This window comes from Triturus cristatus, chromosome 4_2, assembly GCF_964204655.1.
Source record: "Triturus cristatus chromosome 4_2, aTriCri1.1, whole genome shotgun sequence".
In the NCBI taxonomy this organism is placed as follows: domain Eukaryota; kingdom Metazoa; phylum Chordata; class Amphibia; order Caudata; family Salamandridae; genus Triturus; species Triturus cristatus.
The window spans coordinates 553,331,698-553,344,992 of record NC_140586.1 but is presented as its reverse complement, the minus strand read 5'-3'; the positions used below and the strand labels follow the sequence as shown (position 1 = coordinate 553,344,992).

At 48.6% G+C, this 13,295-nt stretch overlaps 1 protein-coding gene across 4 annotated transcripts in view; it reads right to left on the bottom strand.

Moving 5' to 3' along the window:
- BRDT (bromodomain testis associated) overlaps positions 1 to 13,295 on the bottom strand; it is a 1,895,586-nt gene that overhangs the window by 1,291,916 nt on the left and 590,375 nt on the right. The window lies entirely within an intron of this gene.

The following is a 13,295-nucleotide window of genomic DNA, read 5'->3' as shown; positions in this document are numbered from 1 at the left end:
GAAATACGCGACTGCGCGGTCTTTCGACATACTTACTCAGACCACTCCCCCTTGTCACTCACCCTGGCTACTTCTGCTGGGCGTCCCCCCCGTTTACATGGCGCTTTCCCCCATACGTGTTATTAGATGAACCCTTTAAGGCGGAAATGGTGGAGGCAATGGATAACTTTTTTACAACTAACCTGGGCTCGTTTCCGCACTTCTCTACCATTTGGGAGACCTTCAAGGTGTATGTCCGTGGTGTATCCATATCTAAACACTCGGGGGTTCTGAAATCGATTAGAGGGCAGTTAACACTCTTGGAGCAAAAACTCTCGGACATCGAGACATGCGTGACTCCGGCGATCCTTTACTGCAGGCAAATACGCAGTGGTGGGGGTGTACGGTGAAGGGGAGCGACCTGGTACGACACTAGCGAATCTCATGAGAGGGCGCCGTGACACTACTCAACCCATACAGCTGGTCACGGAAGAAGGGGAGACTGTTGTAGATTCTGATGGAGTAGCAGAACAATTCCGGCAGTTTTACGCAGATCTAAACAAAGCTCGATCTCACTCGACACCCTCTGACATGCAAGAATACCTAGAATATATTAAGCTAATCTGGCTGTTGGACTCTCACAGAGAGTACTTGATGCGCCCCCTTGAAGCGTGGGAGATACAGTCCACTCTGTCCACCATGCACTCAGGCAGCGCGCCGGGGCAAGACGGCCTCACTGTTGGTTTCTACAAGGAATTTAAGGACCTACTGACCCCCCATTACTCACTCTGTTTGAGGAAATGGCCGAGGAGGGCATTATGCCCCACTTCGATGAGGAGGCGCTCCTGGTCATTCTACTGAAACCTGGAAAACCTCCGCAACACTGTGGACACAAAGATCTTCGCTAAAGTACTAGCTAATAGACTTAGCCCCCTCATGCCTACTCTGGTGGGCGCTGAGCAGGCTGGCTTAATACCGAGACGTACACTCACACACAATCTATATACAGTTTTCGGAAACATTCAACATACTAAACCAGACACAGAGGCCGCCGCGATTTTCCCGGATGCTTTAAAAGCATTTGATTTTTTAGAGTGGAACTTTATGTTATTGACCCTGGAGAGAATGGGGCTGGGTGGAGTCTTCATACGCCTGATCAACACATTATACACGGACCCGAAGGCCCGAGTGCGGGTGGGAGATGTAGTCACTGCCCCTCTGCAGATATCTCGGGGTACCAGACAGGGATGCCCACTCTCCCAGTTACTATATACATTGGTGGCGGAACCGCTAGCCTGTGCAATGCGCGAATATCAGTCACAGAGGGATTAGGTTCCCAGGGTACAATCTCATTATATCGGCTTATGCGGATGATACTTTGCTCTATATTCGCGACCCAGCTCAAAATGTTTCTCCTGTCCTCCGTGAGGTAGTGAGATTCGGTCATGCTCTGGGCTGAAAATTAATTGGGAGAAATCGGTTATATTTCCTCTCACTCCGGCGACACTTCCTGACGAATTAGACTTTACTCTGCAATGGATCACGGACCCAGTACACTATTTAGGTATTCAGGTCCACACGGACCCTGAACAAGTATTCCGAGAAAATTACGGCTGGGCCATCGTTGAGCTCGAGGAAGATATTGCGAGGTGGATCCATCTTCCCTTCTCCCTCCTGGGCAGAATATCCCTCATAAAAATGGTGGTCTTTCCCAGATTTTTATTCCGGTTTCTTAATATTCTGATGGTATTACCTGCACAGTTCTTTAAAACCCTATGAACCAGTGGCGGCTGGTGCATAGGGGCGTTGCCCCACTAAACTCAGCGACAGGCGAAAGCGGAGCGTGCCCTACTACCATCCGGGAGAACAGAGAGAATGATGAACACCATTGAGTAGCTTTAAGCGCTCACTGCTTCCTGCTAATTCCAATTCCAATAAAAATTCTATTTTTTTTTTTTTTGAAGGAAGGAGTGAGGTCAGAGAGGAGTCCTCCGGCGCATGTGCAGTGCTGGCCAGGGCGAGGGCTATTGCTCGCCCTCGAGATACACATGAGGAGAGTGATGTCAGGATGATGGGAGTGGCCGGAGGAAGCAGCAATGGTTTACTTTTCAATGGGGCGCTTTTGCTGAAGCCCAGGCGTTTTCAGCAGAGCCCCATTGAAATAAATGGTAAGGGGCAGGGCTGGCCTACATGGACAAAGTGAAGTGGGTGGCAACAACAGAAGCACTCCCTTCATGCTGATTGGATGTTGAAAGCTCGGGGAGTGGGCTGTGGAAGAGTTTGTCGTCTACGCAGCTCCGATTTAATTTCCGGCCGGGAGAATCAGCGCGCAGCAGGTTTCACGTTGGCTGTTCAGGAGGGAAACCAGCGCTGGCGTCTGGCGCAAAGTACATACTGCAGTGCAGTCACAGCGGATTTTGTTGCCCGGCTGGGGTGAGAGCACTTTTCTAAGGGTGCTTTATTTTAATTTCCCCCTCCCCTCCCCCCGCGAGTACTGGAGCGTGAGCTGCGACTGGAGCCGGCACCCATCCAGAAGCGGGACGGTAAGTTTTATGTATTTTTCTTTGTATTAAATTAACCCCTCCCGCCTCCCCCCATCCTCCCCGCCACGATCCCAATATCCCCCCCCCCCTCGCCTGTCATGCCGGCCGCCGCCGCGACTGAATATTTTCACTCAATCCAAACAAGAAACGGTTGCTTTAAGAATAAAATGACAGTCTGGTTAATGAAAGAAATGCAATGGTAACTTAATGCTTTTCCCCCCACCGTGCTTCATATTCAACAGAGTCTGTTGTTCCTTGATGGAGGAGGGATGATTGCAGGTCAATATCAAGGGGCGCGTGGCTGCAGGGGCGATTAGAATAATCGGTATTTTGCACTTTAAAGCACGGTTATAAAACCTCAAATAAGGATTCTGCCAAAGAAAAGCTGAAAGTCTGTGCAAATCATTATTATGAACACGGATCACACTCTGAAGTTATCGAGCGGAGCATGCACTGCTGTTTTGCACTTTGCACAAGTGATTTACAATTTTTTTCTCTGACCACGGAATACCAAATTAAATGTAAGCAATAAATCCTGGATTTTAGAGTATGCGAGAAATACTGATCATGGAATGCACAATGAATCCTAAGTGTGGAATATTGTTTGTATCTGAATTCTAAACATGTAGAGCTCAATAAATCTTTATTTAGCACAGACTACTCTCAGTGTTAAAGCGAAAAGCCTGGGCAAGGGCCAAGAATCATTCGTCTGAATGTTTAGCAAGGAAGTGTTGCGATACTTTCACACAAGGCAAGTATTACATGAGGTGAGTTCGGGAAACACTTTTGTTGACCCCGCAGTGGCGTCCCAGCATGAACAGTGACAGGGTACTGGCGCTTCACCTTGCATAGGGCCTTGATGCCTCGCAGGCACATTTCAAACCCCGCATGCCCCCTCCACCCCCCATTGGCTGGCAGGTTTTCTGCCACTCTTTTCCATTTTGGCGCTTTCCCCCCACACCCCTTTCTGTTGGTGTTAGGGGGCGGGGTGTCATTTCCTGCCCTTTGTTTTGTCCCCTCCCAGGGATAACAGTTCCCAGTTCTTTATATCTGCTACCTACTTTTATGAATAAACTTTCATGAAAGTGTTAGGCTTTTTGAACAAATTCCATGGGAAGAGCCCCCCTTTATCTCTCAATTGGCAGTTGGACTCACAGGTTTTGTTAACTCCATCACACTCATCAGAAATTTTACGCCCTACCGCTTTCTGAAGTCACCAGCCGCCCCTGCTATGAACACTGCTGATTAGACTGGCTTGGGCAGAAAAACAACCGCAGGCAAGTTGGGCGGTCCTCACTTTACCATACTCTATGGGAGGACTTGGTGCTGAAGTACTGGGAATTTAAAGCCCAGCGGTGCAGGGGAACACACCCTTAGACTTCGGGTTCTTCCTGTTTCAGACCTACAGAAACACAGAGTCTTCTGGATGAAGTCAAAGATCGATTTATTGGCTGCAGACCAATTACAGGTATCCGAGAAGTACAACACAATGTATGTTCTCAGGAGACTGCTTAAAGTTACAGAAACGGGCTTCTCCTTAAATACAAAATATCATGCTTCAGGCACACATTCCTTGTTTTACGATATGGTCATTTACATGTATTCATTACAAACGAAAAGGCAGAGTCATGATGACCATCCCACATTCCAGTTAAGCCAGCCCACAATTATTTACCCAGCGAGGCTCAGATCCCACATCAGATATCAACAGGCCCCAATAAACACGGGCATCTCCTGTTTGTAATACAAGCCATAAAGCAGGAAGAGTCAGGTGTGAAAGAGATTAGCCGGAGGCTTGTGTTCATGAAGAGGCTTTATGGTGTGTCAAACCCTAATGCTAATCACAGGTGGCCGTAGGACGGGGAGCTCGTGAGACCGGACTGACCTGGGGCAGCGGAGCCAAGCTGCACAGGTCACAGATAAGTCAATCAGAAAGTACATGTGTTCTAAAGGCCCGTACTTGTTCGTAATGTGTAGCCTATGTGAGGGCAACCATAAGATGGCCACCGCTCCAAGGTGGGACCCACGAAGTCAATGTAAAATATCGTATACAAAGTGCATTTATAGCTAAAACGTTATACAAAGCACTTGTACATACTGCATTGACCATTCGCGGTTCGCTAATACCGGAATAGGCAGGGGTAGGGCCCTGTCTCCCACGCGGTCCCAAATTTTAAAGTACCACAGTGCTCCAGACCTTGACACTATCGGACAGTCCAGGCCTCACATGCATATTACAGGCTACACCAACAGACGCCTCCTCCACACCTGCAATAGAGCGACTGGCCGCAGCCCCCACCCACTTGGCAACAGCACTGTTCCATGCACCGCGTCGCATTACAGGGGTCTTAGACTCTCAACGCCACTACGCATGCTTGGCAAAATCTCCTTAAATCGACAAGCGCTTTCAATATTATACTCCCCGGCTGCCCCCATTGCTTGGTGCGAATGGCTCCTGACTCTCACCGCACCAGAAATGACAATTGGATTACAAACCCTGGGTCTAGATACCATTGGTGACTTCTTCGAGGATGGGGTTGGTAGGGATGGTGAAAGTTTGTTACAAGTCGAGCCCTCGCCATCAGTTTTAACCACCTTCCATTACTTCCGAGCCCACAGTGCACTGCGAGAATTGCTTGGAGAGGAATTACAGGAGCCCACAGAGGTAAACTCTTTCACAACTTAAATTCGAGCTAGCTCCCCGAAGCGACTGGTATCCCTAATTTATTCTAAAACCATGGAGCTGCGGCGGCACACTTACATAAAGGCTAAGCTTGATTGGCAGGCTGACCTAGAGATCACGATAGATGACAGCATGTGGACATATTGTTGCGAAGCCACCAAGTGAATCTCTCTCAATGGCCGGCACCACCTTCTACAATTCAAATTCCTTAACAGGATTTATTACACACCAGTGTGGCTGCGCAGATTTGGGCTACGTGAGACAGCGGACTGTGAGAGAGGTGGGATGAGTGAGGCAGACTTTATACATCTCGCCTGGTTGTGCCCCACTAACGCGACCTTTTGGCTACAGGTCTTTGCTGAAATAAGTGCAGTCACACAAGAAACCCTCAGCCCTGACCCGTTGTTAGCCTTGCTTGGCTATTCCAAGAAACTGCAGAAGCCTATCAGATGTTTGGTCGATATGGCCCTATTAATCGCTAAGCGTGTGCTTGAAGTACATTGGTCACGCGGTCCCCCTCCTACCTTGGCACAGTGGTCCAGGGACATGTTGTACTGCAACACTCAAATGGAAGTCTATAGTGAATTGTTGCCTCCCAGGAATCACCCTAAAAACCTTTGGAGTCTGTACACCACTTATATGGCGTCTCGAGCTCAAGAGTCTCGTCCTCCACCTGCCACTACAGGGGGGGCTGGTCAGTCAGAATGACCTCCGCTGGAATCGTAACACCCAGGATAGGCTTGAGGCCTAGACTTGGGATGATGTGTCCTCTATATTAAAAATGTATATATTCTTTTTTTCCCTAATTTGTTATAGGCCCTGCTATTTGAGACTATTTATGTTTAATCTTGGATTTTATTCTCATTGTTTATTATTTCATCAGATTGGATTTCGCATTGTACCATTGTGTAATTTCATCCCACATGATTTGTGAAACAGTGTATGTGTACATGATTTCTTTTTGGGTTGTATTAATGAAAAAGGAAAATAAAATAATTTTAAAAAAAAACAAAAAACAGCCCAAGAAGGTGATCTGGACTGATGCCTGCCAGACCGCTTTTGATGCCCTGAAGACTGCCATGTGCACGGCGCCCGTGCTCAAGGCGCCTGATTTCTCCAAGGAATTCGTAGTGCAGACAGATGCTTCAGAGAATGTTGTGGGAGCAGTACTCTCACAATTGAATGACGAGGGCTTGGACCAACCTGTAGCTTTGATTATCAGGAGGCTACTTCCCGGGGGAACAGAGGTGGAGTGCAATTGAGAGGGAAGCTTTTGCCGTGGTCTGGGCGCTGAAGTTGAGGCCTTACTTGTTTGAGACTCACTTCCTGGTTCAAACAGAACACAGGCCCCTCGGATGGTTGATGCAGAAGAGGGGTGAGAACCCAAAGCTGTTGAGGTGGTCCATCTCCCTACAGGGAACGGACTTCACGGTGGAACACCGTCCTGGAACAGAACACGCCAATGGCGACGGTCTGCCCAGATTTTTCCGCCTTAGTGATGAGAACCCCATGAGGGTGGGTAGATCCCCCCCACTTTTTGGCTGGGGCCGGGGGGAGAGGGGGGGTTTGGGGGGACACTTGTTAGACCTGGCATTCCTTGGGGTGATTACACCTGACTTTTTGCCTCTACCTCATCTCTTTTTAACTAACTTAGATGGTTTGGACACTTTGCCACCGCTGTTCAGTGTCAAAGTGTAAGTGCTCCCTGTATAAAGTGTAATGGTAATTGGTTGTCCATGATTGGTATGTTTGCCTTACTAGTAAAGTCCCTAGTAAAGTGCACTGTGTGCGCCACGGCTAGTAATGCAAATTCTACTAGTGGGCCTGCAGCACTATTTGTGCCACCCACACAAGTAGCCTTAAAAAGGGAACTCTGGCCTGCCACTGCAGGGCCTGTGCGCAGTTTGTTAAACTGCCATGTTGCTCTGTCAAGTGCACTCACTTGCCAGATCTTACCCTTCCCTTTCTATGCACATCAGACACCCCTACGGTAGGTCTACGGTACCCCCTGGACAGGGTGTAGTGCATGTGAAAGGTAGGACATGTACTAAGGTGTGTGTCATGTCCTGACAGTGAAATAATCTCTATTTCGTTTTTCAATATTGAAAAGCCATCTTGCCCATAGGACAGAATGGGAAGGTTGTGTAATATGTTTTCCAGCCTATCTTCCCAAAGGCTTAAGATGTAAAGGTGAAGTTTAGTATTCCCGAACTCACAGTGTAATAACACATCTTTTTATGTAGGTGGTTTTTGCATTGTGAGTTCGGAAGCCACTCTTTTAGAAGTGGCTGAGTTTTTGTGCTCTGACATTTGTGTGGGTCTCTGCCTAGCTGTGGATTGACTGTCTGGATTTGAAAGCGATAGGATCTGGGGAATGTCTTGACCCAGGGGAGGAGGTGAGAGAGCAACAGGCTGACCTGCATCTGGAGTGTAGGGGGAGGAGAAGCCCCTAGAGGTGAAGAGGCCTGGGTTGCTGCTATAAAACAATTGGCTCATCTCCTGCTGAGTGATTGAGAATCCAGACCCTCTCTAATCAAAGGAAGAAAGGTGTCACTGGCAGGGAGGCACCCAGAACTGGTTTGAACAGGGGTCAGTGCCCCCTGAAACACAAAAACGTCAAAGCCCTTGAGGGGTATAACTATGAGAGCTGAAGCCCCTGAACTTTGGAGAATGGCTTGATCAAGTGTGAACAAGACTGGAGCTACTTTGTGGTCAAGAGGACCTTTAACAAGGAAGAAACAACTGAAGAGACTGAAGGATAGGACTGACCCTTGCTGTGTGTTCTGGGGCTGGCCTGCAGTTTGCGGTTTTAACCAAGAAAAGGCTAAAAGGGACTTTGCTGTGTGCTGTGTCCCCCTGCTTGAAGGACTTGGCTGTGTCCTGAAGTAACTTATCCCCAAGGGCCAGAGGTGAGCTGGCTCCCTGTTCGGAAACACAGGAACATAAAAGTTTCCATGAGAGTCTCAGCGACGCTGTGAGTGCGTGCCTGTTGCAACTGAGACCCTCGTACGGCACGCCCTGTGATCGTGGGCACCTGGAGTCCAAGCAAGGATCAGTGACGCGGTGTGCGTGTGATTTGTGCAGCCTGAACCCCTTTGTGAGGATTGTCCAGTGATTGTGTGCACAGGAATCCGTGTGTGTCTCATCGACGCTGTGGGCGGGTGCGTTGTGCACCGTGAGACCTTTGTGAGGATTTGCCTTGTTATCGGGTGCACCGGAGTAAAGTGAGTCTCAGCAACCAAAGAGTGGCAGTACCCAGGCCAGAGTGTGGACCTGCACGTTGGTTTACACAATACCAGTGTTGGGGGCATATTTTGGCGGAACCTGACAGCAAGTCAGTACGAGTGGCAGAGAGTCCAAAGCACCGTGATCGGTGCCGAACTGCCTTGCAATGTTTCTGTATAACGAGCTATCCGATGGTTGCCTTGCGCATTGCATTGTTTCTGCATAACGAACTGCCCGATTGTTGCATTACGCATTGCATTAGTTTGCATAACGAACTACTGGATTGTTGCTTTACACATTGCATTATTTCTGCATAACGAACTGCCCGATTGTTGCATTAAGCATTGCATTATTTTGGCATTATGAACTGCTGGATTGTTGCAGAACGAACTGCATTATTTTTGCATTGCAAAGTGCCTGATTCTTGCATTACGAACTTCATAGCATTGCATTAGGAATGCATTGGATCATCTAGAATTGCTCATTAATACCGCCAGAACCTACAAGGGATGGCTGGCCTAATAACCGGCCAGGAGGAATTTTACAAATACGCATATGTTGGATTTTTATCGTGTGGTCTCATCGTACATCTTTTTATATAAACATATACTGGTTTTTCTATGAAACTCATGTGGAGTCCTTTTGTGTTGTCATAATTGGGTCACTGAGAGCGTAGTTGCAAATACTTTACACATTTGCCTTGAAGATAAGCCTGGATGCTTGTGCCAAGCAACCGAGGGGGTGAGCAGGGGCTGTCTGCGAGGGTCCCTACTTGGCCTAAGTTACCTACCTCAGCCAACTAGGGAATTCCGGTTCCAACACCCACTGATATCGGAATTGCAGGAAAGTTTACGGAGCCCTTGAAGTTGCAGCTGTACAGACCAGGCGATGCTGAGGAAGACAAGGAGCCATTCACAGGCTGTCCCACTTTTGATGTCGAGAGCCCAGGGGTCAGTGTCTGGCAGGGTCACCAACAAGCCTTGGAAGCGGCAAGAGATGTAGTTGTTGAAAAAGGTGCAGCGTCGAGACATGCAAGGTCCAAGTGACTCACCACGAGCATGTAAGTCAGAGCAGGCCCGAGCAAGCAGGGGAGCCCACTGGAGACAAAGAAGACCATCAAGAGGACCCACAGGACGGAGGCACAAGAGTCGCAAGAGGAGATCAAGAAGCTCACCAAAGAATTAAGGCCCACGGTGCAAAGGATGCAGTGCAGGCAAAGATCATGGCTGCAGGGGATGGTTGAGACTAGAGTTTCTTGGAGCCCGAAATTCTCTGGAGGAGAGAGTCAACAAGTCTTGGCAACGGCAAGTCGGCGCGGTGCACAGGGGTACTGCTCCAGCGGTTCTGACCAGGGATACTGGCCTTCAACTTGCTAGGAACACAATGCAGGCCTCGAGGGAGTTGCAGAATCACCACCTGTTGTGCTGGATCTTTCAGAGCCCGTAGGAGCTCAGAAACAGAAGACCGGTCAGCTTCCGTGCTGTGCCTGCAGATGTTGGGAAGGGACTCCTTCACTCCAAGGGAGATTCCTTCGGGTGTCCTGGATGTCCACAGGCTTTTTGAAGAACCTGTATGGAGCACAGGCACAGACGTCGTAGCAGAATTAAAGTACGACAAGACCAGGAGCAGCCGGATTCTTCACAGTTGCAGTCTCAGTTCCCCAAAGCGAAGTCCAGCAATGTCCAGAGTGCCTAGACGGTCAAAGTTGAAGTGGTGTTGGATCTGAATCTAGGGACCAAACCACATGTAAGCCTTTAAGTATCCTAAGGGAAGTGTTGATCCGATTCAGGGGTCCCTCTCAGGGAGGGGCTGGACAGTGAGGAGGATACTCCCATATCCTTTGTCCAGTTTTGCACCAGAGCAGGAGCCAACGGCCCCCTGAACTAGCTTAAACTGGGGTATGCAAGAAGGTCACCAAATGTGCCATTCAAGCAGTCTGACTGTCGCTAGCAAACGCTCCCACCCTTTCCCAATGCACTAAGTATGTGGGTTTTGCTCTTGATATTTTGAGTTTATTGTAAGTCTGTCATCTGTTACATCAAGGGTGAGGTCATGAGCACTGCATATGGGGTGCAAGCAATGGTTTGCCAACCTAACCCTAGGTGGTAGGTAATTTCAAGTGGTGTTCTTGTTTTTTTGATCCACAACTACACTTCAACTGTTTTTTAAGGCAATAAAAAATCGCAAGTATCTCCTTATTGGCAAACGGTAAGCAGACACTTGAGAACATGTTTTCAATCTATGAAAATCCGATGTTACACATTGTGTGTGCATATATAACACAGTGGCGGTCACCACTGTGAAGTTATGGTCCATACTCACTTTCCATTGAATGAGCATTTTTTATTAGTTCCAGCATGATAATTTCCATGCAGATCAGTACAGGGGAAAGAATATAGGAGGATAAAAAAGGATACATTTCTTACCTGTAATCCTATTCCTCTTTCAGGGTAATCTTCATCAAAGTCGTGAGCATTGATAGTCCCGCCCACATGCGGGTACCCAGGAGCACATATTAACTATATATAAATGTGTGTGTGCGTGTGTGTAAAACAAAAAAGACTATAAAGTGTAATCACAGCCTTTATTTGAATGGAAAATGCAAGGGAATGGGAAGCAATGGTATCCAATTGGCTGCATTTAAAGCATAACCGAGAATACTGGCACCATGCCCTTAAGAACTCACAGGACCCCCTGTATCCCATCATGCACCACAGGTGAAATTTAGGTCTGTTTTGTTTTACTGTGACATGAAAAACAGGGTAAAGGATGTATAAGCTGCTGCATGAAAGATTTATCCGGGGGAGGAGGGAGGGTTGCTTATGATTTTGATGAGAATTCCCCTTGAAGAGAACAAGGATTATATGTAAGCTATTTGTCCTTCTGGTCTAGGGGATCCTCATCAATAGTCAATCATTAAAAAGAATAGCTAGCCCATTCCACGCACCTGCAGATGAATCCAAAACATTCAAAAGCAGCTGATACAATTATCAAAAAAAAATTCGTAAAGAGGCCTGCCCTAACCGAGTATCTAAGTCTAGACAGTAATGTTTGGTAAAAGTGTGTACTGATTTCCATGTTGCAGCCTTGCAAATCTCTGAAATGGGTAAATGTCTCAGTAGAGCAGCTGTTACCACCTTGCCCCTAGTAGAATGGGCCTTAGGCCTGGCTAGTAAGTGTTTGTTGACTAACTGGTAGGAAAACACTATACAGGATACTATCCACCTAGAGATGGTCTGCTTGAAGGAAGCTATGCCTGTTCTCACTAGACCATAGTTCACAAATAAATGGTCAGATTGTCCGATATCTTTTGTTATTTCTAAATAAAACTTGCGTACTCATTTGAGATCTAAAGAAGGCAAAACCCTCTCCACTGGGGTGTGGGGAGTGGTTGGGGAGTTAGGAAAGAATGTTGGTAAAGAAATAGTTTGGTTTATGTGAAATCACCTTTGGGAGGAAATTAAGATGCGTTCTCATGACCACCCTATTAGCATGAAACACTGTGTAGGGCTCTTTAGCACACAGAGACTGTATCTCACGGACTCTGAAAGCTGGAGAGATCATCAGAAGAAAAGCAGCTTTCCATGCAAGGTGTTATAACGAAGCCTTGTGTATAGGTTCGAAAAAAGGGCCCATGAGTTTTGAGAGAACAATATCAATCAAACATTTGTAGAGCGCACTACTCACCCATGAGGGTCTCAAGGCGCGGGAGGGAGGGGGTGCGGGGGGGCTGCTACTGTTTGAACAGCCAGGTCTTGAGAAGTCTCCTGAAGGTCAGCAGGACCAGGGTCTGTCGCAAGTGGATGGGTAGGGTGTTCCATGTCTTGGCGGCGAAGTGGGAGAAGGATCTGCCACCGGTGGTTGTTCGGTGGATGCGTGGAATGGAAGCGAGAGAGCTCAGCGGAGCGGAGCTGGTGGCTGGGAGTGTAGAAGGTAAGTTGTTTGTTGAGGTATGCTGGTCCGGCGTCGTGGAGCGCTTTGTGAGCTTGAAGGTGATCCTCTTGTTGACGGGGAGCCAGTGAAGGTCCCTCAGGTTGGCGGTGATGTGGCTGTGGATGTCGAGGATTAAGTGTGCGGAGGCGTTCTGTATGCGTTGGAGTCTCTTCTGAAGTTTGGCCGTAGTTCCTGCGTAGAGGGCGTTGCCGTAGTCCAGCATGCTGGTGACGAGAGCTTGGGTGACCGTTCTCCTGGTTCCGGTGGGGATCCATCTGTAGATCTTGCGAAGCATGCGGAGGTTGTTGAAGCAGGAGGAGGAGACGGCGTTGACTTGCTGGGTCATTGATAGTGCTGAGTCCAAGATGAACCCCAGGTTGCGTGCGTGGTCGGTGGGTGTTGGTTCAGCTCCTAGCGAGGCCGGCCACCAGGAGTCGGCCAATGCGGAGGGGGTGGAGCAGAGGATGAGGACCTCCGTCTTGTCCGAGTTCAGTTTCAGCCGACTGTTCTTCATCCATTCGGCGACGGTCTTCATACCTTCCTGGAAGTTGATTTTGGCGGTGGCGGGGCTTTTGGTGAGGGAGAGGATCAGCTGGGTGTTGTCGGCGTATAAGGCCTCCCTTTCCACCACCGCCCATCTGCCCACCTCCTCACGCCAGGCGTCTATTCGCGGCGCTAGGGTAGACTTCCAGCGTTTTGATCATACGTTTTGCCAATATCAGAGCCATCCCTGCAAATCTGCGTATCAACTTTGCTTTTTTAGGGAGGGGGGAATAGCCCTAAAAGAGACAGGCCTCGATGGTGTCCCATGGGGCGCGCCCCGTCAACACCGCCAGCCCTCGAATAATCTCGGACCAAAACCCCTGCAGCCGTCGACAGTACCATATCGTATGTAGGAAATCAGCGTCGGGTGTTTGGCATCGCGGACACGC